This window comes from Anser anser (assembly GCF_964211835.1).
Source record: "Anser anser genome assembly, chromosome: 1".
Classification (NCBI taxonomy): domain Eukaryota; kingdom Metazoa; phylum Chordata; class Aves; order Anseriformes; family Anatidae; genus Anser; species Anser anser.
In genome coordinates, this window is record NC_139720.1 from 38,564,317 (window position 1) to 38,591,484 (window position 27,168).

General features: G+C 41.4%; 1 protein-coding gene across 2 annotated transcripts in view; it reads left to right on the plus strand.

Moving 5' to 3' along the window:
* Window positions 1-27,168, plus strand: part of FRS2 (fibroblast growth factor receptor substrate 2) — a 55,981-nt gene that overhangs the window by 1,988 nt on the left and 26,825 nt on the right. The window contains exon 1 of one of the 2 annotated variants that reach the window (XM_083824645.1): window positions 1,053-11,382. The exons of the other annotated variant lie outside the window; for it this stretch is intronic. The gene's annotated coding sequence lies outside the window, so the exon portion shown is untranslated. Of the gene's footprint in view, window positions 1-1,052; window positions 11,383-27,168 lie in introns of those variants that run through there. 2 annotated transcript variants of the gene reach the window in all.

A 27,168-nucleotide genomic window follows, 5' to 3' on the forward strand; every position in this document is an offset into this window, starting at 1 on the left:
AGCAAAAAGCCCAGGCCGATTTAATCAGTGCTGTTTAGAGGAACGTCTGGCGAAGGCACCGTTATTAGGTTAGCGTCGCTCCCGCTCTGTCTTCATTTCGCTAACCATGAAGAGTGGAGCCGGGAACGCCGTTACCGCTTCTGCCCGAGTAGGCTGCGGCTGCTTAGGCTTCTGAAAACGTGGTGACAACGCTCGGTCTTAAATCTGGCGTGAAAAATAATCCCGTTGAGCTGCTTTGGCGAGTTTAAATGTGAGCTGTGGTGGTGCACAGGCGTGTTTCCCGGCATTGCAAGCGGGTCAAAGTCGGGCTTTCTGCCTTCTGGCCTCCTGCCCGCTGCCCATCCCTTGGGGATGCCGATGTGGGGGGCTGAGCTGCCTGCGAGCCCTTGGGGCTGCTCGGGCCCCGTCTCGCCACGGACACCGTGGGACGTGAGCCGGGAACCAGCACCGCGGGCTCGGCGAGAGCGTATGGCAAAGCGGGGTGCTGCTGTTTGTTTGCGCCCTGCCTGCCGCTTCCTCCTCGGCGCGGGGCCGGGCCGAGGTGCGCAGGGAGCCGGGGAGGGGCAGGGTGAGGGGGAGGCCGGGTTCGCTGCACAAACACCTGGGCTGGCGGTGGGAGCGGGGTGCGGCCCTTGCTTTCGATGACAGGGGCGCGTCGTGCCGGTTTGAGGGGCACTTGGTCCTGGCCTGGCTCAGCCAGGTCGCCTGGAGGGTTTGAGTGCATCTCTCGGTTACAGCTCACGGGCATAATTCACAGCTAAGACCCCTTAATCCATGGCAGCGTGTCACTGATTTCGTTACGCACTCCAAAGGGATTTTGAGGGAAGAATCTGGCCATTTGTTTACTAATACCTCTTTTTTTTTTTGGTGTTTGCATTTGGTACCTATTGTTTTGTTTAGCGGTGCTTAATGGGAAAAATACGCTCCTGCTTATAACTGCAGTTCATCCGTCAAATTCTTGGAACAATGGATTTGTTCAGTGTGTATGTTGAGTTCTTAAAGAGTAACTTCAGAACAGACAGTTATCAGAGCATGTGCTAAGAAAACTGCAAGAGTAAGTAGGTTTAACAGCACCACCAACAAAAAAAACTGAAAGTTACGATGCTGACCTGAGACTTAATGCTGTTAACTTCAGACAGCGTCCTAGGAGGCAGCGCATGACTCCTCTGCTTAAATAACAGTGTGGTTTTCAAAGCCTGGCTTAAGGCTTTCAGGCTTTACTTAATGTTTCAGGATGTGGATAGGCATTGCTTTTTGCAAACATCTATGAAAATTTTAGATACTGCATCCCGCAGCCATTTGTCTCTTCTGCTAGGCCACTGATGATGGCACCGAACGATCCTTCGCAGCGAAGGAGCCGCTAGTTGGTGGTGCTGCCTGCCCTCGGCACAGCCGGCACGTAATGGCCAGCGTCAGCTCTGCCTTCAGCACCCGGGTGCCACGGGGAATTCCTCCTGACGTGGATGAATGAGCCCTTACGTGATCCCCGCCCCTGCAGGTCTGTAGGGGTGGTGGCCTCTCTGCCGGCTGGCGATGAGTAACCACGGGCAGTAGCTTCTGCTGGAAGAGCTCATCTGTCTACTGCTGGTCAGCCACGTTTTCCCAAACAAATTTACTGGCTTTTGCTTTGGCTGCTGCTGTGTAACGTTGTTCTTTCTGATTGAGGGGCTGTTGGCTGAAAACTGCTGTCCAGAGATGTGTCGTTTCATGCAGCTTACACAGATGATATTTCAGTCGTGCAGAAGTTGCCCAAGAGCATGCATAATATAGCAGACTTTGCATCTCTCGCTCTTAAGCATCTTTTTTTTTCTTTTTTTTTTTTTTTTTCCCCCTTTGGTCGTCCCTTCTGCCACAGGTAAGCTTTCATTTCAGACTTGAACTGGTCACAAACGGGTGGTGATCTCTTCTCACGTACACGTGTGTATGTGCCTGTATGTGTGTGTGTACCTCACATATTCCCCAACACAGCGCGCTCTTCAGCTTCCTCCTTTCTGCTGCTTGGCCGGCAGCAATCGTGATACCTGGTTTAGTTCAGTCATTATTACGGCCGATCTTCCTGGAGCCATGTGATTCTCCAGGATTTCAGTCTTTCCCTCAAGCTTGAAATGACAACAAAAATAATTATCCCTTGGCTTTAATAAAAGAACTAATCACTTTTTTCCTGATGTTTATACAATAAAATTTCATGATTATTGCATGTTTGGGATCGGCTATATGCGTTCTTTTCTAATTAGTGGAAATGGCGTTATGATTACTGACTGTTCCCTTCTCTTCTTTTTGAATACTTTAATTTCATGGCTTTGTTCTCCTAAAACGCTCCCACATCCATATGTGGGGTAGTGAAGTTCTTGTCTCGTGATCCGTGCTCAACCTGAGGCTGACTCGCAGGTGGCCAAGGATAATCCCCAGACCTTTTGCCGGGACCTCGGTCAACAAAGCCAGGCACCGTGTCTCTAGCCAGAAGAACAGGTTTCCTTCTCCGGGCTTCTCTTCGTTGGGATTTTGGCCCTGGCAGGGCTCAGTTGCTATTGCTGTCATTCCTATGGTGGTGATGGTTGCTGTAAACCACCGATCTGTCACTGTGTGCTGACTCAGTGGTGAAAAGCTGCTTTGATTTCCTGCCTTCTCAAGTATAAAACAGACCCTCTGTCCAGCGTGAGGTACCTGGACTCCTGTGTTCCTGGTGGGAGGTGCGGAACAGTGACTTGGAGCCGTTGGGTTGCCGGGCCCACCGATCTCCCGTGGCTGCCACCAACAAGTTCAGCTGCATGGGACATCTTGCCCGATGGCGTTTCTTACCTCCACACCCATCGAGCAATTGTTTGTCAGGCAGATTTTCTTTGGATGGGATATTATGTGTGACACCTCGCACAGTGTGCAGACGGGGACATTTCATCGTTACCCAAAGTCAGTCAGTAAAAATAATTGTAGCAACGCCGCACTGAGTATGTGGGCAGGGGAAGGGTATTCAACGGCAGAATATTTAATTAAGCTAGAAAGCTTTCGTAGACTTTCGTCCTCATACATGATACTTTTTTGTAGCAGTATGTAGTCACTTATTTCTGAGAGGGGATGTCTTGATTTCATGACAGGGCGGAGAGTTGACGGGTTTTGCTGTGCCTGAGCACACGGTGACATCCTCTCCCCGAATGGAGCTGTTGCAGCAGCAGCTTTAAAAGGGAAACTCCGGCTGTTTTCTGCCGAAATGCAAACTCTGCCCTACATACTAGCTTCGAGTGACAAACGAATGATCCGCCGCTAACTGTAGTCCATTTTGGTAGCAACGTGTCTTGTGCTGAGCTCTTCTGAAATGACAGCAGCAGCTTTTTGCTCGCTTGCACGGCCGAGCAGAACAGAGCTGGCTGTGCAGCAGTTATCCTCCAGACGGCTAAATTTTTCAGTCTATTTATGAGTATCAACAAACACTTTGTGCATACTTTTGCCGTGCGTTGAATGCTTCTATTTTCCTTTAATTTAGCTTAAAACTAGTAATGGAATTCCTGAGGTTTTGAAAGGAATAGCTCTTGGCAAGCCTCGAGTTTTGAAACCAAAGGCAAATTAAGATACCAGGCAAACCCAGGGAGGGCTACTACTTCAGGGAAGCATGTTAAGATTCTTCCGACATCTTGGAGACTGTTTGCTGTATTTATGTTTAAAAGATATATGTGTATCTTTGAATTACTCCTGTGGAGCGTAGTTGATGTTGTTGTTTTGTTTAATAATTAGAAAAAGATAATACTGAAACTCAAGCGGAGGTTGTTTTTTTTTTTCCTTGACACCGTTGAAGAGGTTTAGCCTCCTCAGCCAACCATTAGAAGCAGAGCGTAGAATACTCCTTTTAGGTTTTTCTTTGTATCTGACTGTATTTTTCAGTAATTGAAACAGTGATTGAAGCATGTAATTGGACTACAGGTTTTATGCTAACTCAAACATGCTTTTCCTTCCAAGTGACCACAATAAGTGTAACTGAAATAGTTATCATACATCTGTCAGGTAGTACAATGTGCAGCCGGGACGTTTATTTACATTTTCAAAGTGTTGCCGAGCTTTTTACAAAGCGCACAGCTAAGCGTTGCTTTCCTTCGGTGGGAATAAGCCCATTTGCACCGTAGGGAAACGTAGGCATCTGTGGGGCTGCTCGCTGCTCGTAGCCTGTTCCCAGTAATCCCGAGGTGTGCCGTGCTTGTAGAGAACTGCTGTGCTACCTCCTTTATTTAGGTTGCCACGTTTCTTTTTGGAGTTTCGCCGCTCTGCGTGCCTTCATTCAGCCCTACGTTTCCTTGCAGTGTCTCTTATTATCATAAACATTTTGAATGTCTTGGAGCTCATTATCATCTCTCTCAGATTTAACTCGTTTGCTCTCCATTTGCAATGCTGCTGACAGCACTATAATCCTCTGTCGCCCGGGGCAGTAATTTGGGAGTAGCCCTCTTTTTTTCTCTTCTCCTTGAATCCACAGTCATGTTTTATTCATATCCTCCTTCTTCCTTGTCCAAACAACATTTCCAAGATCACATTTTCTTTTTCAGTCTTTACAAATAAAGTTTAGGCCTGTGTCTGTCATCTGGAGTACTTCAAGTACCTCCTCCCTCCCCTCCTGATATTCATATCTCTGCGATCTGCTTAAAATACGGCTGGGAAGATTTTTCAGTAGTCTGCTTGACTGCTGGCTTCCCTCATCAACTTCACGTTCATTGTCTTTGAGTCCGAAAAATCCGCATCTTGAATTTCCACAATGTGCTCTTCTTTCGCCCTGCTACTCGTGGTGCTTCAGTCTGTCCTTTTTTCCTCTGCCACTGCACTTGTGTTTCAGGTCAGATGCTTCTTTTTGATTTAGGAAACTTCCGAGTGTTACCATATGATATATGGTGACCCTACTACATGAGAAAATCATTGCACATCTGACTTTTCTTCATGTCGTTAGGTGTTGTGCTCTGCTTATACAGATGAACTGCATTTTTATCTAACGAAGCGGACGAGGATGCATGCAATCTTTTTTTTTTTTTTTAATAGAGACCTGTGAAAATTATTTTGCTGTGTCTTCCCAATTTGGTTCACTTGTCTGATGACTGTACTTCCTTATTCTGGAATAAGAGAGGAGCACTGGTGACGCGCCTTAAGCTTTGTTGTGTGAGTACAATGTCAGGTGTTGTGAACTTTTATTACTCTATGTGATTGCAGTTAGTAAAGACGTTTTGTTGTACTTGTTAAGTTTATTGGGTGAGACAAATCTGACTAGTAGTCTGTAAATGATACACTAATTGAATTAAACTAGCAATAAAAATAGCATTAAATGCTATGTCTTATTGCAGAACTAAAGCTAATACTAACAGAGGTAATACTTCTTTTTCTTTTTGACTATGCGAAACCAGTTGACTCTTAAGTATTTTTCATGTCTCATGAAGTATTGGGCCACAACGTTTTTGCATCAGTGACTTGTGATTTATTTATTGAATGTTTAAACTTTGTTTTCAATTATAATGATTACAGTAGTTGTAATATTTAGCTTGCTGTACCTGTTTTAGGAATGTTTGAGGATAGCGGAATGAAATTGTCATGACCTCTTCTGAGTCATAGCAGCTGCCTTGTGTTTCATTCTCCTGAAACCTACTACATAGGCTTCAGTGCCTTGAGATTGAGAGCGCAGGGTACGTATTGCTCATCAATCTGTACAGCAGTGAATGTGAAAGGACTTGAGTAGTTCTAGTTTTAGTGTTAATTTTAGAATCATAGAAACACAAGGTTGGAAAGGACCTACAAGATCATCTAGTCCAACTGTCCTCCTATCACCAATATTACCCTCTAGTCTACTAAATCGTATCTCGTAGCACCTCGTCCAGGCGCTTCGTGAACGCTGCGAGGGACGGTGACTCCACCACCTCCCTGGGCAACCCGTTCGAGTGCCTGACCCCTCTTTTATTAGGTGTACCAGCAGTAATGCCAAAGCAAGCTGAATGGTTCGCATCATTCGATGTGGTGTTTGTGCGGCTAGGCTGGAGATAGCCTTAGTCTTAGCTGACTGGCCCCTACTTTAAGGCTCTTAAAAGCATTTAATCGGCAAATGTTTGGATGCTCTGTTTGAATGTGAATGCCTATTTTCTTATCTTTCTGATAGTCTCTTCATTTACTGCGTGTGTTGTAGCCTACAGTGTTCAGTTTCTGAGGGAGCATTCTCTACTTGCAGTTTGGCTGGGAAGGATGCCATTACATTTATCTTTGTTACTAAAAGGCATTTGACTAAGTTTAGATCTTAAAAAGCAATGAACAAGCTAATATTCTATACAACGTTGTCTAATAAATTACTCTCTAAACTTGAAATTTATGCTCTTTATTTAGTGTTCTTATAATAACATTTTTAGGCCCATGGAGACGTCTTTAGTAATACATGCTAGTCAGGCAGTCCTGTACCTCTAGAGAATGCCTCGTTCTTAATTGCTGGGCTAGAAAAGAATGTATGCGGGAAGGGTAAAAGGGAATATACTACATCGGCTTCAATCAAATTATTATTATCATTTTTCTTCTTTTTCTCCTCATCCTTTTTTAGGTAGACAGCTAGATAGGTAAACCTTTCTTACCCAGTGCTTACATTCCCCCTTCACCAAGTTCCAGAACCTGTTTTGAAAACAGAGGTGGGGAAAGCGTTTTCAGGTTGTCTTCTAGGTCTTCAGTTCTGGAGCAATGTTTGTTTTGTCTTAGAGGCACAGCGTATGCCAGAAACTCAGATAAGCTTCTAGTTTCTGTAAGACTCTTCAGGTTTAAGTGTATATTATGACTGTTATTTTCAGATACTTATAGCCACTTAGGGTCTTGAAATATTTCTGCTAGCAAAGGGCGACGAGCTGCCCTTCAAAATCTAAAGTTTAAGTTATTTGTCTAGGATTTTCTGTGCCTACAGTGAATGTGGATCATCTGACCTTCAGAAATGTGTTTTCTTTTACTGTGACTTTTGTCCATAAATGTCAGTATGTTTGCTTACTAAATATTTATTTCTTCCTGCTTTAGAGTTCCTTGTTCTGCAGAGTCCCTCAAAATTGGTCCCGTACAGCACAGCTTCATGTGTCTGCTAAATTTAAATTTATTTCTCTTGAAGAGTTTGTATTTGTGAAGTCACCTGTAATCTATAGTTCTGTTTGTTAAATGGATGTAATTCACTAACTTTAAATGGTGTGTTTTTAAAATAGTTTAATATAAAAGTAAAAAGTAGCTTAATATTGTTAGTTGCATGGAACTTAAAAAGGAACCAACCCTTTCTGAGAGTTTGATTTGTGCCAGTACCATATCCATTTCACATTTTCTGAGAGCTCTTCATTGTTGACGTTAAAATAAATCGATCGCATTTATGCTGCAGCCTGTCCCCTATTGTACCTCCCCCTCCAAGGACATAAATGTCTCTGTCTTACCCTGGGGCTCAGCCTAAGGCAGGTTTTCGTTGTTTGTGTCCCAGTTTAAATATTTGTAAGTTTTAGGGCTCACAAATACAGGCATGTAAAAAGCTAATTGACAAGTAGTTGATAAATCAAGTTTCATGTTCACGTCACCTCTGAGAGCCTCCAGTACTCTTACCTATTGATGTGTAAATTGGAGCACGGTTTTGAGTTACGCTTTATTTATTTAGATTCTGATTCATGTAAGATTTTGCTGGATGTTTTGACTTCTCGCTGAACCCCAGGCGACAAAACTTAGCAAGGGATGTAGGAAAAATAAGGTGCAACTTAAGCATATGCCAATCATTCTGTAATTCACTGCTCGTAAACTCTCCCTTGGGAATGAAGGCGAGCCAGGTTACAGGTGAATTCCTCGTAGCGTGGAGTAGGAAGATGTCAGAGGAGGAGTAAACCTGTGCAGCTGAGACTTTCAGGAACGAAGCACTTCATGATAAGTACTGCATTCTGGGGAAAGTTCTAAATAAAATAATTAAATGTCGACAAGGCTTACGCTAATAAATAGTGGGATATTACCCAGGTGTTGGGCGGTGCGTCCGACTGCTGCCGCACTGCTTGCGGGATGCCTGGTCACGGAGGAGCGACGGGTGGGTTGGCTCTGGCGCTGCCTGACAGAGCGGGCAGAGCGTTACGGGTTGTGCGTTGCCTTTTCATGAAACTTTCTGCCATAAGCGTAAGTTTTTAGCACCAGACCGAATGCAATATTGTACATGGAATATGCAGTTTGCAACTTCTGTGCTAGAGAAAGAGCATTTGTTTCCCCAGTCTACGTATTGAGTTGGTAGTTATTCTGAAATTAACTAAACATTTTTATGAACTGCTGTAGTGCTTGATTGCATAGAGTTCTCGAAATATTTCATGAAAATAAGCGTATTTGAAGTAAGATCTATTTTCTAATCCTGCTGTCAGATGTCAAAATGTCTGAAAGAGGCAGACTGCGTTTTTTCGTGTTGCTTTCCAATGCCCTACATAAGAGTTTGTGACCTAGATGTGTTGGGTTTTTTCTTCTAGTCGAGTTACGCAAGTTAACATGGCTTTTGTTGTTGATAATTAGCTAAAATTATTGGGGGGGATGGGGAAGGGACAGCCACTGTTCATTCTTTCATGGAAAGAAAATCTTCAGCTCTCTTCTGTCATTTGGGTGTATTCAGCTTTAGGTTCTCCTCCATCATTAGTGTGTAGAAATGCTAACTTCCAGATTGTCAAAAATTGGACACAGCCCAGGAGCTGAAAAGAATGTAAACTTTTGTATAATGAATTATATGAAACTTCCCTGTCAGCTAAGGAGGAGTAAGTGAAATACCGTACTAATGAGGTTTTAAAGTAGTTAGATTTTAGATTTGTTGCATATGATACGTTATTTCTCAAGTGCGCTGTACCAAGGAAGTGTAGCTTCAGAAATGTGTTTCTGTTCTTCACTTCAGAACAGAAAACAAAATAAATAAATAAAAAGAATGCTTGAAAGGACGGAATAATAAAGTCAAATGGTTTATGATGAACAGTAGAAGTATTTTTGTATATTACTTCAAATAGTAAACGTTGTGAGTCAGCTGTTAGTGATTTGAGAGAGAATTTGCTTTATATGTATACAAATATATACATGCTCTATAATAATAATAACAAATATATACATACTTTACATGTATAAATTCCAATACCAAACAGAATTTTTGTGAGGCCAGATCGTTGGTTACCTATCATTATGAATGGGCTATTTTGAGGTGGGTGATTTTATGATTTTTTTTATAACTTCAGGGATATTATACAACGAAGCATTTCAAAATAAGGTGAGAAAGAATAAGGGGGTGTCTTCTTTAGCATGTGAGCCTGTATTTGTAAATAGAATGTAACTAAAACTGTCACCAAAATGTTTGATGTTGAATTTTGTATGTTAAAAGCTAAACTCTTGCCAAGTTCCTCACAGGCTAACCCTAAAAACAAACTGTATTTAAATTTTCTTTGGGTTTCAAATCTGCATTTGTGAATATATCACTTTTAAGCTACTGGCGGGACTAAAAATGTTGAATAGAGATTTGGTAAAAATCCTGGAGACTGAGACGCCAAGATGGTTTTGCTCTATGCTAAAATCCCATCACATTTTCTTTTCAAGCTGAGATGTGGAGAAGAAAACTCCGTAAGAAGAGGAATCTTTAGGGTGTGTAATTTGGGACTGTGGAGTTCTACTTTTAAAGTTACTTTTATAGAAATTCAATTTTTTACAGAGGTTTAAACTTTTGTGGTGGTGCAGATACAAAGTGAGTAAGTAGATCATTCCCACTCTCCTCTAAGTATGTTTTTAAGTTTGAATGGCACAATTTTGTCCAGCTGCTCCACAGCTGGGTGAAGTGTTAATAGTTAAACTGGATGTCAGCGCTTCTTTTTTATTTTAACTCAAAAGTAGTGACAGCATAGCTTGAAGCAGCCGGTGCCCTTTTTTTCTTCTGTTTGCCTTACACAACCATCATGTACACAGATGATCAAACTGTTTGTAAATCATTTTACAGTATGCCTTACAGATTTTTGTTCGCTTGCTTTAAATGGCAAAAATCTTGCTGTGAACTGCAGCAATTAGCAGCTGGTTTGAGTGTCAGTGGTTCAGTGCTTGTCTCCTGAGTAGGGTAGGGCTGGCACCTCCTGAGGTTAGGGAATTTATACATCAGCTCCTTCCTTGGAAATGTTGTTTGCTGCTTCCCAGAACTTCTTTTTAGTTCCAGGAAAAGTGTAAATGCTTCCCTATAAAAGTGTGCGATGATGTATCGGTCAGCCTGCACCTTATGTTACGAATTACACTGGGGGGTTTTGTGGTGTTCCGGAATTTTTCGTGCAGATTTTGTGTGTTATTTATACATATATCTTAGTGCTTTTTTTTGGTCTTTTACTAACTAAGCTACTGTTGGCCCAAAAGATGTGTTTCATCTAAGGTGGTATGTCACTATTAATGGTATAAATCTGTAGTAGTGACGTGACATTGCACGTGGAATTAAACTTGCCAAAAGTGTCATCGCTGGTGATTCTCGGAGAAACTCTCAAATGAGTTCTGAGGATCTTGTGATTACTTCTTGTTCCCTGGGCTATCTGGTGGCCGGTAGGAAAGTCCAGATGTGCCAGAGATTAAAGAAATCAGCTATCACTTCAGTACATCCGTTGCAAAAATTAGTAGAATTGACACACCCATACAAATTTGTTCTACCCAGTTTGACCCTAGTTTAGTGGATATAATAATAATAAAAAAACACTGTAGCACCTCAGCAGCCAAGAACTAATGTTTTTTAGGTTGAATAAAAAAAAAAACACAACATACCATGGGGGTAGGACTGTTAGAATGTGGAAAGTTAATGAAGTTGATGTGCTCGTGATCCCTGTTTGGTGTTTGCAAGCTTCTGCAAGAGTTGTGTGGCTGTATGGAACCAGTTGTTCAGCTGATGCTCTTCAGGGTGACTTCACTGCATTCGATCAAGATCATGGCGAAGTAATTAATTGTTACAGAAGAGTTTGTGGGATGTGCTAAGAGCCGTTCAGTAACAACCCTTGTGGGGACAGGCGTATAGCTGAGTTGCTTCTGGTCGGAGTTTCAGTGCCGTACCTAAAGCACACCCGGGGCTTGTCTGCAGGGCAGAGTGAGTGGGCAGGAAGCTGGCGTATGAATTACAGCCTACCTCTGAGAGCCTGCGCAGCAAGAATTAGCACAGGCTGATCAGTGTATTGGTGCAAATTCACACTCTAATAGTGTGCTAGTCAAGCTTACTGGGTATGTTGAGTTGTTAAATCATTAATGTGCTTCCTTGCAGTTCCTTCCATCATTACAGACTTTCAATCAAGTGGACAGTGGACCATCATGCTACTGAACAGAATCCTGGAGGCAATAAAAGCAGATAACATTACGTGTGTGCATTATGGACAAAGAAGTTGAATGTACTTTGGCGGTGATTGGTGTGAAGAGGTATTGGAACAGGCGATTTGAAAGGGAAGGGTGGATTTCCTTGCGAGGGCAGACGTGTACCCTGGGAGAAGCCCAAGACTTCCCTTTGGAAGCATCGTTCCTCTTGCTGCTGCCGCAGTACGGTGGTGAGGCTGCTCTTGTGACTGCAGCACAGACAGGGATGCTCTGGAGCTTAGCCTGGGGGGAAATGAAGAAGAAACCAGGGAACTCCATGAAGTCAGGGGAAGAAACTTAAGAGAAGAGGAGGAATCACTTGAAAGGAAAATCAGAGCTAGTGTGATGGAGCAGAGGGTACAAAGGCAGATTGTGATTTAAATTAAAATACAATTTGTAAAGGTTGCTAGTTTACTTCTGCCTCCTGTTCCATAAAACGCGAAGCTTCTGAAGTGAACATTTTGTATTTCACCGGCATCTTCCTGATTGCAGATAACATAATGAGTTTTCCTTCTGCACAGTTCCAAATGATCCATCTGTCCTGAAAAACGTGTCTAGAAGCTGGTTATGACCTACAGGAGTTAATGTATTTTGGGTGATAACAAAGGTGCTTGATCAGCTTCCGCCCTTATATCTGGGAGTGCAATTTGAAATAAGGGAGACTTTTGATCACAGAAGGAGGTACATCAGAAAACATAATCTGGCGTGCCGTGAGGAGTTAGATGCTGAAGAACAAGCTTCCTCCATTTGCAAGTTTTGGGTTGAGAATAACATTTAGCAGCTATTTATAAACTTTAGCTTTTTGCTACCTACAGGAAAGCAAATTGCTTGAGTTAACCGAGGCTTTAAAACACAAAATGTAACTTTATTCCATGGTACAGAAAGGACTTAGTTGCTTTAGAGCAGCTGCACGCTAGGATTAATCTTTCGCTCCTCATTTCTTGTGAACTGAAATTCTCAGATTCTGCTCCTTCCGTCCCTTCTTGCCAATAAGCTAAAATCTTGGTGACCCTCCTGTCGATGGGGAGTTAGTCGCCGTTTCTGCTGTAGTAGCCGATTTGCATCAGTGTGCAGCACTGGGCAGGTTTCAGAGTTTGACACGAGCCCTGCTTGCAGCATACCACAGGCTTCCAGCCGCTGGCACAGCAGAAGCGGGGGATGAATGTACTCTGGCTGTGGTTCCGTGCTATATTATTTAAAAGTTTTCCAACTGTTTGTTTTCCCTTCTGCAGTACGTTTTGCTGCCCTCTCACTTATGATGTTATGCATACATACATAACATACATACATACATATATGTATATATATGGTAACTTAAGTAACCTAAATTAAAAGTCCTCTTTCCTTGCAAAGAAACATCAGTGTACACGCTTTGTATAATGTTCTTGCTTCTCTAGTTATTTTCCAGATACTTGTTAAGCAATATTTATTTCTAAATTAAAAAAGATAATATTCTCTTACTGTAGTTTATGGGGTAATGTACAGAAATTGATCTGCACTTTTCAGCTAGTCAACGTAAATGAGTTGGTTATTTGAAGGAGCCTGGAGATGTCAGGTTCACAATCTTAGAAACACTAAGGATTAAATAATTTCTGTGAAGTCATGCAACAGTATAAAAGCGTATATTATCTGTAGAACAAGCCAATTAGGAGTGTGTTATGGTGATCAGATGTTACAGAAAATTCATCTGATTCAGATGCAGAACCGGACCTGCGGAAATCTGGGGTGTTCCATATACGTGAGCAGTGTAAAGGTTGGTGGGGTTGAACAAAAGTTGTAGGAGCTGGGCAAGATGAGGTAGTGGAAGAGCCCAGGGGATCGAATGCTACCTTATAAAGAAAAGGGACTGGGAATCAGTAGGAATAAACTTGAATTTTTGGAATATTCTACATTTGGGGGGTGCTTGACTTAGGTTAACCTGTGTAATATCACCTATTACGTATAAAGTTTGAATTACGGTGTTTTACTGTCTTAGCAGTAGCTAATGATGGTGTTTCTTAGTTCTAAATTACTTCCAGTGTTTCTGCAATATTATGTGGGGATAGGTAGCTTCTGTGATTTGTTTTGGGGAGAGTGTCTTCTAGAGTAAACAAAGGAATTGCAATAAATGGATATAATACCTGGATTCAAGTGCATTGTATTTACATAATGATTATTTCACACTTCTTCTGTGGCTCTAACATTTCTTTAGTTCCTTCCTAGTTCTCTTTTGTAAAATAATGTAGCTTTTGCAGAGTATATTGTTGGCTTGCAGTTTCCGTAACATGTTGCTGTTGACTAATTCAGTTATTGCTAGATGTAATGTGTTGCTTTGACAGAAGCGTTTTGTTTGCTTGTGCAGTCTGACACACACATTCTCATTTGCTTTTGAATTTTCTATATTAACTGCAAAAGTACAGAGAGAAAGAATAGGAGTCATGGTTTATCTTGGAATACCCAAGCTTGCTTTGGAACAGTACTGCCAAAGGCTATTACGCTTAGCGATTATTATGTTTATGAAGTTGTTGTATTTTCTCAAACCACAATTCTTGTAAAAGGATAATTACGTTAAAACTTGGGCTATTCTTTGCAGATTGTGTCAGTGCCAAAATATTTTCAAACAATACTTAGTTATCATTTCAAAGATATCCTTTTAACTTGAAATACTAAGTAGTATAATAAGCTCTTAAAACATACTACTGTCCCTCTAGTTTACTGAATATTAATTTTAAGGTGAAAGGAGGCCATTTATCTTCTGCTGCCATAAGAAATCAGATAGACTTGATTACCGGGGTGAAATGGGATAATTAATATGAAGGCTTAAAGCTTATGTTCTTACTCTAAATTAATCTTTGTGCTGCAGATCATTTGGGAAGGGGGACAGAAATCTTGCCATCTGCAACTGTTGGTAATGAGTCCTCAGGTTTAGCAAATCCCAAACTTTCAAAGGTTTCATGCTGTGTATTTATGTAAAATGTAACTTACCGATGAGTTGGATAAGGCTCGGGCTGGAGTTTGGGAGGATGCTTGACATCACTAGTTGACTTTTTACTTGCAAAATGTTGGGAGTGACTTCTGTCTGCCAAATGAAATGGCTTAAATCTCAGAAGTTTATTCTTAATTTGTACATTCAAGTGAAGTTTTATGGCCTTATTTTGTAGGAGTAAGAGTATTTTATTTTATTTTTTAAACAGAATCTGTGCTGGCTAAATGGTTGCCATTCCTGTTCCTAAATATGTAGAAACTTTTGAAGCTGTATTTCTGCAGTTTGTTTGATGCCTCTACTGCTGTGGGAATGGAAGTTCAAAATTGCACTGCCAGACGTTGCAGAATGTAAGATTGCTGCTTGTATAGATCTAGATTAGGGAGTCGTACCAATTACTATTCTTGATCCTGAAACTCAAATATACCTTATTTTCCCCAACATTTAAACAGAATTTAGTAGTTGCTTGAAATTGCACTTTGCATAGATAACTGTAGCTTTATATGTACTTAAATATATATAAATATATAAGTTGAAAGGAAGCGGTTTCAGAGGCTACAGCCTGTTTTCTTTTCCCTTAGGTGTTCTATAGGTTTCTATAAAAGTGAAATTGTGGTATTTTAGCAGATCCCTGTAATATCCCTTTACGTTATAATGAAGCTGTTTTCATGACCACTTTAAAATGGTCAAGTAGAGAATTACAGTTTTTAAAAATAATGATTTATTTTGGCATTTTTTTGGGGGGGCTTCAGTGTCACCATAAGTATGAGCAGTAAATTAAGTGGGATAGATATGTAAATATTAGTACTGAGTCATTTGGACACTGATTTCACTAGAGTAGTAAGATTTTTTTTTTTTTTTTCCTAGGGAAGGAAGCAGGGATTGGCAGTGTAAAAGTGCTAGGCACTTGTTTTGTGCAGTGCTAGGCAATTGTTTTGATTAGAAATATTCACTCTGTTCTGGCTATTTTTAAAGGTGTGCAGTGGTCTTAGTTGTTCCCTTTATGTAACTAATAGCAAATGCTCTGGTTAAGGTGCATAGGTACTACTACTAATGGAAATGAGATGTGAGTAGAGTACAGCTGAATTTCTTCTGCAAACTGGAGTTTTTTACATCCGTCTCCTCACCCTCCAGTCACTCCTATACCATGTGTACGTAGGTGTGGCTACTGGGACATGGTTAAGGTGATGTGGCTTTTTAAATTGTAAAATAGGATATTTAAGAAAAACTCAAAGGTTTTAAAAGGTTTTCATTAATTTTGAGTATATAGTTAAAAGAGCTTTCAAATTCCATTTATTTTGAAAAATGTCTGCCTGTAACATTAAAATCTTTGATATAAAACGTGACCCTTATCAACATGAGTATTTGCTTGTAGTAGAAGAAGAAACACCTCCTTTAACCTTTTTGCTCCTTTTCAGTATAGATATTTGTTGCTACTGGTAAAACAGGTGTGCTTTTGGTAATTTTCAGCCTGCTCCTGTTCTGTCTGCCCGGATTGGTACTGTTGCCTTGAAGTGCAGAGTAGTATCAGACGCAAAATTACCTGTGCAATTTCTTCTCACTGTTAAGTTCAGAATGATGGAGTGATTATTATGCAAAACTTAAATTCTTGATGCTGACTTGTAGGTTTGCTAAGGGGTGGTCTTGGATGCAGAATTTCACAGGAATTTTGTTCCTCTGTTCTCCCCAGAAATGTCCCGTCTGACCCCGTTGCTTGAAGACAACAGAAACCCCATGGTTTGCACAGGATCACTGGACAAGCTTGTGATGTTAATCACATGTTACAACATCTGTTCTGCCATTCATATTGCTCTTTTTTCCTGAATCAATTAGAGAAGCCAGAACAATTAAAGATAAATACTTGGAATTTGAACGCATCAGTTCCTGATAATTGAAGATGCAGCTTAAGATTGCAAATAGATATAAATAGTAATTGCACCCTTTAATGGCTTATAATTCTTTAGATATTATTCAACATATATAGATAGGTACACTTATATGGGAAAATGTTCTCAGAGTATAATATGGATACTTGTGCTATTGTTAATTTGTTTGACTGTTTTGGGTGGTGTTTTTTTCCTTCCCCTCACCGTTACTGAATGATAATCTTTGTGGCAGTTGTCACAGATCTGATACCAATCATACTTCAACCCTGTTTTCAGCCCCCTCCACCACAGCAAAGAAGAAGAGATGATATTGGTGGATCCAATGCTATATTTGTGTGTTGCAAGATCCAGGTGTAAAATCCACCCTGCTTGAAACCAGTTGCTCTGGGAACCCGCGTTCCTCCCCAGTAGGCAGTGCATCGGAAGGGGAAGCAGGAGTGCTCGGGAGCTGGCGGCGCCCACATTACCGTCCTGCTGGGTGCAGGTGATCAGCTTCTGCCTGTTTGTTGGGTGACTTCAGTAGGGACTGATCTTTTTGCGTCAGAGAGCAGCAAATTGGATAATTCTGGTGTTCTGTGACTAGGTAACTAATGGATGCTTCAATCCAGCTGACGGCCAGAGCTCTCTGCACCAGCTCAGCATGCTTCCTGATGCATCTCCAAAACATGCCGATACCCAAAATTACAAGCTCGCTGGGCTGCTAGGGCAGCTTGTGCGTTTGGTTGGTAGGAGTTGCACCATCCTAATGACTCTTTGTTTCTTGAAGTTCTCGCTGGCTGTTTACAGTGATGCACGCTCCTTTTCATTTGCCACACAGGCACTGTTTTTTGAAACGTTTGTTGGGCACGTGCTCTTCTGACCTACCTTCTCTCCTTGCCACACAGCCTTGTCCCTGTATAGGCTTCGGTTCGTAAGGAATTGTGGGAGAGTTTTTGACAAGTTGCCCTTTTTGCCCTGGTTTACAAGCAAAGCCCTGAAAATGGCAGCGGGAAGGATTTGAGTCTCACGTGATTGAGATCCATATGTAAGGACCTTTGGACTCGCTTTTTAATGTTCTCTCTTAGCATACAGTTCCTATAGGGCAAGTAAAGTACTTCTGGCACAGCGTGTCTTGAAAATGCTTTTATTTCAAGGTCAGTGGCCGTTACTTTTTATTCCCTTGACCCTTTTAGTATTGTGGACTGTTTACACTACAGGCTTACGAAAAGGAGTGGGTTTGTTGGTGCTGCGTGCTGACGGCGCACAAGGTATAGCTGCAGCTCCCCGGGAGGCTTCGTCTGGGTCAAGTTTTGTCTTTGTCTAGTTTCCTGAGAGGTTGTATGTTTTGCTTTTTCTGAGCCCGTACACATCAAGCTGTATGTTTGATGTCCTTACAGTTGTGGCTTCGAATGGTTACATGGAGCAGGGTGTTAGATAAACCTGTGTTTAAGTACAGAGCTACACGTAAGATTTCATAACTGCCTGTACTGAAATTAAGGGTGAAGTTAATGGAGGCTGTGAGGGAGGGAGAAGGTCAAATCAGCGCAGGAAGGATGGGCAGTGAGATCTGCGGGGGGTTTTCCAGGCCTCCTGGACTCCAGAGGTCCTGGCCGCGGTTGCTGCTATGGGCGGTGGTGGTGCGGTCACCCGGCTGCCCTTCTCCACCCAGCAGAGGGATCGGCACTGGGATGATGGGTGCTCTGTAACTTACATCGGTCTTACATGCGACAGGGTGATATGATAACGCGTACGCCTTGGAAGGGATACATTACGTTTTATTATCACCAAGTTTGTCTGTAGTTTTTACTCTAAAATGGCTTCTAAATGCCTTTGAATATTGAAGAGAGGTTTGCTCTTTTGTTCTGTTTTTGCTTGGTAATGCCAGCATTTGTTGTTAGCTGCTCGTTGCTTAAGGGCAGGAGGAACCTGGTCTGATTCCTTTTTGTTCAGACAAACTATTACATCTCACCCATTTACTCTTGAAGTGAAACCAGTTAACTTTCTACCTAAATAATATACTCAGAAAGGTATCTGACGTTGGTTTTGGAGCTACTCAAGAGATCAAAGCTCCACTAGTTTTCTTGTCAGTTGATTACAGACATTAATTACCATGTATTTATTGCATGTTTAATTATTTGGTGTTTTTCATACTTAATGGCTTTTAAAAACAGATTTCTTATTCTCAGAGGTTCTATCAAGTTATCTCCTCTTGAAGTGTAAACAATCTTTTTTTTTTTTTCCATTTGACCAGTGATTTCTGGGTGCAAATATTTACTAAGCTATAACTTCTAAATCCAGAAATCCCATCTTAATCCATTTGTAATGAACTCACCTGCTTAGGATAGGACAGCTCAGGGATCTGGCAGCGTCCCGCATCTCTTCTGAACACCAGAGAGCACCTCAGCAGTCGTTAACGTGTTTCTGCACAAAATATAACAATGTGCAGGGGTCTCAGGTGGCAGTGTTCAGCTAGTACAATATGTATGCAGTAGTTCCTCAGAAATACCTTTTAATCTGCTGCATTTTGTTAAAACTAGTAAAAACAAATCCTCTCCTTGGAAAACGCTGTTTCAGCTGAGCTGGTTTTGGAATTCTGGTGTGCTGAGAAAGTATTACATAAAAAACTTTTTTTCCTAGCACGTCAAGCATTGGATTTCTGTACCTGTCAGCTGGAGATGGTGAGTAAAGCATCACTCCTGAGCTTGCACCAGGCTGCTGGTGAGAGGCTGTCAGCTGTCGGTCTCTCTAGCTGAGTTTTACATTTTTACCCAAACTGGCTAGTTCTTTTCTATGTAGTTAAATTACTAATTTTTTATATTGTTTTAGCCCGCTACCTTTGAAAGCTGATTTTTGAGGACGTGTAGTCGTCTTCTGGGTATGTGACAGATCTGGATTTACCTCCAGAACTGTTACCCTGTGAACTTTTCTTGAGAGAAATTGTTTTTATTTCAAAAAGATAAGCAAATATATTTCTCTGCTCTCAATAGCATGTTGGAAACTCTGCCCCCAGACCTTGCCTACGGAAAGCCAACAAAATGCACCAAAAAAACTGGCTTGGGGTTTTGCTGGTTTGTTTGCATATTGTTCCCAGGGCTTTCCTGAGCAGTTGCAATGTGTTGTAAGGAGCGAGAAGATTCTTTACGTACTTTACAGGAGTTTGAATATCAACAAGAGTAACAAGTGATTTCCCTTAGTTAAAAGAAATATTTGTTAAGATGCTGGAGCAGAGAAATATAACAAGGCAAATCTTTGTATAGATGTTTTACTGCTTTGAGTTTTCACGTAGAGAGTAACTCTAGAAGGGAGTTAGCAATTCTGGAAGGGAGTCTAGAAGTCAATTAAATATCTGTTTGAATCGGTTTTTGCTTCCATTCATCTGTAGTGGGAGTCTAGTTTATGATATTGAATCTTAGAAATTAAAGTTAAAATACAAACTTGAATTAGAATTGAACTTGAACTAGAATTGAGTGAGTTATTTTTATTTCCATTCTTGTCAAAGTAAGTGCCAGCAGGCTTTGTGGGCTTTTTATTTAAATGTTTTCATGCCAAAGTATTTTACATGCTGTGTTGTTTTTTTTTAAAACAACTGTGCTACTTTTTTAGAGACCCAAGGTTTCACCCACACAGTCATGGTGCCGTAGATGTAAAAATCTATGAATAATTGGTTTTTATATCACGCTTTGGATGGACTTGTAATCCCCTGAAGCAGCAAATTGGCTGTTTAAATTCAGTAAATAAAGTTACCTGTCATCTTACAGAATATTGTCGTATCAGGAGGGTATGCGTTTTCCTTGCTGTGGTTGCTTTAAAATTCAGCGGAGTCCCACAGATGGGTCAGAACCGTGTCTTTATTCATGTTCCCCGTTAACAGACTGCCTGTTCATCTGTGTTCCCCTGACTTCACACTGACAGCAAGGTATGATCGCTTATTTAATTGCAACACAGAGTAGGGTAACTACAAAGGTGTATCTGTGGGTGTAGTTTCAGGAGTGTTTCAAAGCCTTGGGGTGCTGTTGGGATAAGCAGTGCCACCCCCGTCTTGTGCTTGTGTGCTCACGTGGCCAACCTGATCGGAAGCTGGTGCAGATTAAGAATAGCCCAGCAAGGAAGACGATCATTTTTAACCCAGGCCAGCTATCAGTGAAATAGCGATGTATGGGAGCGATGGCTAACTAGAGGAGCATTTCTAAGAAGCGCAGCCTAAGACAGTGGAAATGTAGGCACGTGTTTTTTTTTTTACTATTTTTTTGCTTGTATAGCAGTAAATGTATTTCACTTACATTTATCAGAGATGAGGTACGCTTTAGCAGGAGGAGGGACGAGAGGCACTTCATCTGTGGTCAGATTGTGCTAACGAAGCTGGGATTCGGCATGACGCTCCAGCTGAGCTCCGAGAGCGGCCAGCTGTAGTCTCGCTCTCCCCGCACATTCCTGCCTCCTCTCTGTTTCGCCAGCCCTGTCACCAGGCCAGCAGGGAGGCAGCTCAGGAAGCTAAGCTGGCTGCAACACAACCTTCCAAAAATACGTTTCCAGCTGGCCTTGCTCCACGACGCAGCTCACCGTGGAGATGGGTGAGAGTTTGCGCTCACCTGTGGCTGGGAGCGGGCAGGAGGGCACATGGCGGCGCCTCACGCCTGTGGTACCGGGCAGCCTCCTGCTGCCGCGAGACCGACCTCCCGGAAGGTGCCGGCGTGTCTCTGAGCAGCCCTGCCGTCCTCTTCATCCTGCTGCCCCCGGTGCCTGCCCGTGAGCCCTGCCAGGGTTCGGCTGCTGCTGCTCCCCGTGCCTCCGCAGCACGCTCCATCCGCGTTAATGGTAATAATAATTAGCTCCATCTGCTAATAATAATAATAATAAAGTACTGGGATCTTCCGCTGTCTGTAGAATGAATCTGTTACAAGAGAAAATAGGCATTCAGTATAGCCATCGGATGCTGGCAAAATGGCTAGGCAAGGACATGCTTGTCCATGCTAACTGTAAACCAAATCAGCTCATCATGCACTGTGTCTGAAGTCCTGGTGTGGTATTTTCAAGTACATCGGCCTTGTTCTTCATATCTAGAAGTTGCAGATGTTTGCAGCATGTAAGGTTCCCTCATGAAATAATAGAGAATCATAAAATCAGCGTGTACTTGTACATAGAGGATGCCATTGAATGCAGTTCTGCTCATTCAGAGAGGGTTGCAGCTGAGCCTTCATATGCGCTTCTGAAACCCAGTCCTGCTACAAACACTGCGCTGAAAATGAGGAGCTACAAGCAGGTGGGGGCTGCTTGCTATATACATCTTGATGTTGCAATGAAGAAAAAGGATGTGACCACTGCATGGCAGCGTGTGCTGCACACACTCAGGCGCCGCAGTTGCTGATCACAAAACATGCATCTGCTATCAAGACAAGAATCCATAAAGATCATTTATTCTCCTTAAAAATTATCTGCCACTTAAGATCGAAGGTGATGATTTCAGTATAACGTGATGAATATGATTTATACTCTTGATTTAAAGAATTATGGCTTTTCTGTGTAATTGAAGGTACCAGTGCTTATAAATGTTGCGTGACACACAAAGTAGAGAGTTTAACCCTGAAAACCTTGCACAGAATTGACACAAAGTAGAGAGTTTAACCCCAAAAACCTTCCATGGAAGTGGTTCTCTAAAAGACATCTTCCACTTGGTTAGTGGAAGGAATCTTAAGGAAGGTCATGTTTAAATAAAATTAAATGTGACTTCTATGGTGAGGGAGTCTTCATTTTAGTGTAAAATCCTGCTCTTCAAAATTGGCACCTTCACTGTACAAACAGACTTTCAAATTACTAACTTGGGACTATAAAATGCCTGAGAAAGAACCTTCAGTAATGTCTTGAGTTCATTCTTAACACAAAGAAGAATAAAATCAGATATTTTTTCCATTTCCCACCATCTCACCCCAGAACACTTTTCCACATGATACAGATATAGTTGAAAAAACAGATTATTTTTTTTCCCATCACGGCTTTCTAAAATAATTATCTAAGTAGTAGCAAAGTGTGAAGTCCACAACTGATGGTATTGGGGGATTTTAAAACATGGCTGAGTTTGCAAGAAACACGTACATTCTTACATTATAATCCATTATTTTGAGAAGTAAAAGCGAGCAAATAGTTATTCAAGTTAACTTTAAAATGAAACTAGCAATTCAGTGGAATTATTTTACAGCATTGATTAAAGATATATTTTTAGGAATAACGGTGTAACAAAATTTGGTGCAAGATCCTATAGAAGGGCAAGGTGATGCCCTTGTTTCTCCAATCTCTAAATCAGTCGTCACTCGTTCTCTGACAGATGTCATTTGCTTGCAGCCTCATGTCCACTCACTCAACAAGGACCAAGACTTGAGCCCAAGTGTGTTGGCCAGGATCCCCTGTGAGCAGCACAGGACAGGAAGAAAGCTGTCAAATTCTCGTGACACCTCGGGGGTTCCTCTTGATTGCTGGTGACAAACTAATTTTTGGATGACCTTTTATATCCTTTAGTGATCATCCAGCATTGTGGCATGGTCATTTTAGTTTTCAGCTTCCATAAATCTTAGGACAGGCAGCTGTTCATCGTCTGTTTCTCCTTTGTTTTTCTGTAATAAATGTTTTTAAATATATGCCAGTAGGCTGTGTTGCGGGCTGGCTAACGGGAAGGGGACTGATCTATGTGATGTGATGCTGCCGTCCTCCAGGCTCTGCCACTGGCAGAGGTCGGGGACCTGTGTTCTTCCTTCTCAGCCCAAGCTAAGCTTTTAATCCACGTTCTGGTGCCAAGGCACTGACACACGTACATGCACACTCGTACACGCCCATTTCCATTCCTGTTACCTGTCGTTCTCATATTACTTTTACAGTTCTTTACAATCTTTATGAGGTATTTGTGAAAAGTGGACAATTCAGTATGGAGTCTGTAGGCAGGTATGTTAATTCTTTAATAAAAGAAGATGCTCTGTGATGTTAAAATTGGGCAGCAGTTGTCTCCAGTGGTGAAATATTCATCTAACAGAATAAAGGTTGGTAGGGCTCTGTATAGAGAGATCTGGATTGCTACAGAAATTTCTGTTCAATGTTTCAGCAGTGTTCAAGAAACAAACATTTTCTAAAACCGAAAGAGGAGCTTTTTTTTGAAAATCAAAAATATAATACAAGTAAATGGGACTTCTAACCTGTGTTACTTGTAGCACACTAAGAAAATAAAGATTTTTAGTTTAGTGGAAGTTTTCTATCCAGTGTACTGGCAGATCACAGTCCAGTTTTTTGGTAACTTCCACCTCAGATAGGAAAAATAAAACTTTTTTAGGGCCTGCATCAGTTAGGCTAATTGGGAGTCTGTTAAATCACTAACCAAGGAGTACTCAAAACAGATGAAGATGTTGTAAAGGGTGAAGTGCTATTTAATTGTGTGTAAATTGACAGTAAGAGATTCAGCAGCAAACAGAAGAAAAGGGTTGCTTTGATGCCCAAATATGATTAGGTTTGGGTTTTACTTAAATCTGCTGGGAAGATCAGGATGTGAATCACTTGGTAGAGCTCAGCTCGTGGACGGGTTAGGATGGTTGAAGAAATCAGCCACGCTAGATGTACGTATGCTCGTTTTCATTGCAAATGCAAAGAAAAAAAAATAACCCACTTGCTTTTTGACAGATGTAATTCAGTGGTAACGAGATTATGGATCTAACTAAGATCATGGATCTCGCTTCTCATCAGCTACCGGTGAAGTCTACGTAGTCCGGCTTTTGCGGAGAATGCAAATAGCTATTGTTAATCTTCCCCTCGTACACCCTAAGCTGGGGTCGTAGGGGAGGTGGGGTTAAATGGCAGTTGGAATTCTTCCTTCAAGTGGGAAGAAGAAACGTATGAGAAGCACATGAGGAGGCATGTGAACTGAACTAAGAAATTCAGCAGTCTTTCAAGTGTGATGAAAGGGATTTTCTGCAGAAAAGGGAGCAGCGATAAATAGAGGTGACAAACGATTTTTAAAAGAACCCAGATTTAGTGACACCTTGTAAGGATGGGACTTTCAGTTTTCCAAGAAACAACAACAACAAAAACACAGCTATAAAAGCAAGATGTTTGGGTAATGCCAGGTTACTTTTATCCACATGCTAGCAATTTTTTGATAAACAGAAACCAATGTATGGATAAGGAAGGACACAAGTTGAGAATACATACCAAAACAGTATTTTTTTTTTTATTTATTTTTTATAAAACACAGTAGCATGGTCTTAGCTTTGCTAATATGTTACTGCGTCTGCTTTTAATTTGGGTAAGGCAAACCTTGCAGGCTTTTTAATGTTATTTTAATTAATGTATTAGAAGACTATGTGCAAAACATGTCAAAAACATAAAAGCAAAACGTAACCTTTCCTGAAATGTTGGAATGAACACTATTTCAGAGGTCAGAATAATGCAAAATATAAATTCAGTGCCACTTAGTTAGCAGATTTGGCACTTTGCTGGCTTTGAAGAATTGGCAAGAGCTGTGGGCCTCAAGTTTTAGGAGGCATTTGTGGTTAAATATTAGAGAGCTGACTCACTATTTCAACAGTTTGAAGCCAGGCATCCTTTTCAAGAATTAAGCTCAAGTCTCCCTTCTTCCTAGGGCCCATTACTTGACTTAATTGTTGTACCCTTTTGCTTTATTTTCCCATCTCCTTGCCTTTCTCCTTGATCCTGTATCCAAAAAGCTTTCCTGTAGCAACGATGCTTAAAACTTCAGTCCCATTTCTGCTGTTTTGTTGTTGCATAAAAATGATACTTTCGCATATGTTGTTTCTCAGAGGGCATTTTTAAAGATATTTGGAGTTTCCAAGACTAAAACAATTCAGTGCAGCTTGCTTGTTTAACCTAATGCAGTGGTTTGGAGTTTGATGTTTTGGTTGTTTCTTTTAAAAGGATGTAGTTATTTTGGCAGACATTCACAGAAAACAGCATGGTGTTGCGGATCTGGAGAAATTGTTTTATTAAGAAAGTTAAAAAAATATATTTGCATGCGTGTAAGTTGTTTTAAAAATGATACCAAGTAAAATTTAAGTCTTGTTTCTCTGGAAGTTTAGAATAAGGGGATAATTTTTTAGAGAAAATTTAAATAAGAAACAAGGAACATTGTCTAATCCTCAGAAGGATTAATGGGGATGGTGGCATAAATGGCTCGTATTTTTTTTTCAAGATACCTTTTCATTAAAGACCTAGTTTTTTTTGTTTTTTTTTTTGAAATACGCTAACCTGAAGATGTTAAACTCCATTTAATGTCATTTTTATCTGTGTACCTGTAGAAAAGAGTAGTTGTATTGATGTAGTGCCTAGATGAAATGTGTGAGTGTCTTTTATATCGCCAAAAGATGGGGTGGAAGCTTCCTTCAAGGGAACGTGGGTCTCAAAGCGCTATGCTAGAAGTAAGTGGAGAGAGGTATAGGATCAGTGTCATGGAAGTGAGCCTGAAATGTCCCGTTGTTAGCAGGACACTGCTACCTGCTGTAGTTATCTCTTTGCTTTTCTGACCCGGCCCTTGAGGTTGCTCTTCCATCTTCACTTTGACATAGTGACAGTGGTGAACACAAGGGCTTTTCTGTTGGAAAAAGCATGTATTTTGAAGGGATTACTGAGAAATGGTGTTCCAAGAAATGTTTAACTAACTTATCTGAAGTTGAGCATTTTGCTAAAATGATCGCTTTTAAGAAGAACTGTAGAGCTTATTTTGTTTAAATACTAACATGTAATTTCCAAATTTTATATAACAGCTCTTCAAGATAGTTGGCAGGTCATTGTCAAGGCAGACTGTTTGAGAACATTTAGTTTAAAAAAAAATGCTTTTCTTTTCTATTTTTTTCTTGTTTCTTTTTATTTTAAGTGGGTTTGGGTCATTGTTTTACGATAATCAGATTGAATCCAGATACACCAAAAAAATCCCCCAAACCTATGCAGCAAAACAGAAGCATCACTTGAGTTGTGAAGGTCTGAAACCCACCTGTGCAAATCTGGGCGTTGGAAAGGAAGGAGGGGGGGAAAATAAGAGAAGAGAAGGAGAATCCCTTCTGCCGGAGCTGCCTGGAGAGGGATGCTGCTGCCGGGGCAGCTCCTGATGTGCGCAGAGAGGAGGAATCGGCTGTGCTGGTGCATCAGCCCTCCCAATCACGCCTTCAAAGAGGGCTCGGAGGGCGGCACGCAGAAGCTACGGGCTGGTGTGCCGAAGCTTGCGTGTGGTTGCAATAAATTTGTTTTCACAGGAGCCAGGAGGCTGGCAGTTTAGCTTGGGTTTTGCCAAGTTTCTTTTTTTTTTTTTTTAATCTTGGAAAGGGCTAGCGAGAGAAAAGGAGCGTACGTTTAATACTGGATTTCAATCATAAGCCTGACAGCATGCTCATTTAATAAAAATCTTGGGGTAAAGCTCCACCTGCTAGCATAAATGAAGTTGTAAACTAGATTCGGCAACCTCACCTCTGCCGTTCGTTGTCTGTTTTCCATAATTGCAGCCAGTGGCACCAAACTATTTCTCAGCACGTTTAGTTTCTTCTTGGATCTCCTTTGTTGTAGTTCTTAGCTCTGTGATGGTCTGTTAGCACCGGTGTTTTGTTCTTCCTGCCAGTACTTCTGCTAGTGAGCACTGCTGCCTTTTCTGCCTTACGGTACTGATGCAGCTTCAGTCTTAATTTTCTCAACTCTCATTGCCAAATGGAAGAAGGGCGAGGATTATGTCTGACCTTAGCACCATCTCTCCAAAATACATTCACAGCGTGGGGCCGAGTCGTCGTTACGTCAGGCTGCGCGAGGCCAGGACATCTGAAAGAAGAGTTGATTCGAAGGATGGCAGCGTGTGTGGGGAGGCAAGGTTTCTTCCAGTTCTGCTGAGCACACGTATCCCTTTAAAGTGCTCTGTTTCCATGGGAGAATATTCCAGCTCTGGCACCTCTTACATCTGTTCTGTCTTCAGACATCAAAGCGAATTAGTCAGTCTTTGCTGATGTACAGAAATCGTCTATTTTTTCTCCAAATAATTACAAAGTGAATAGGACC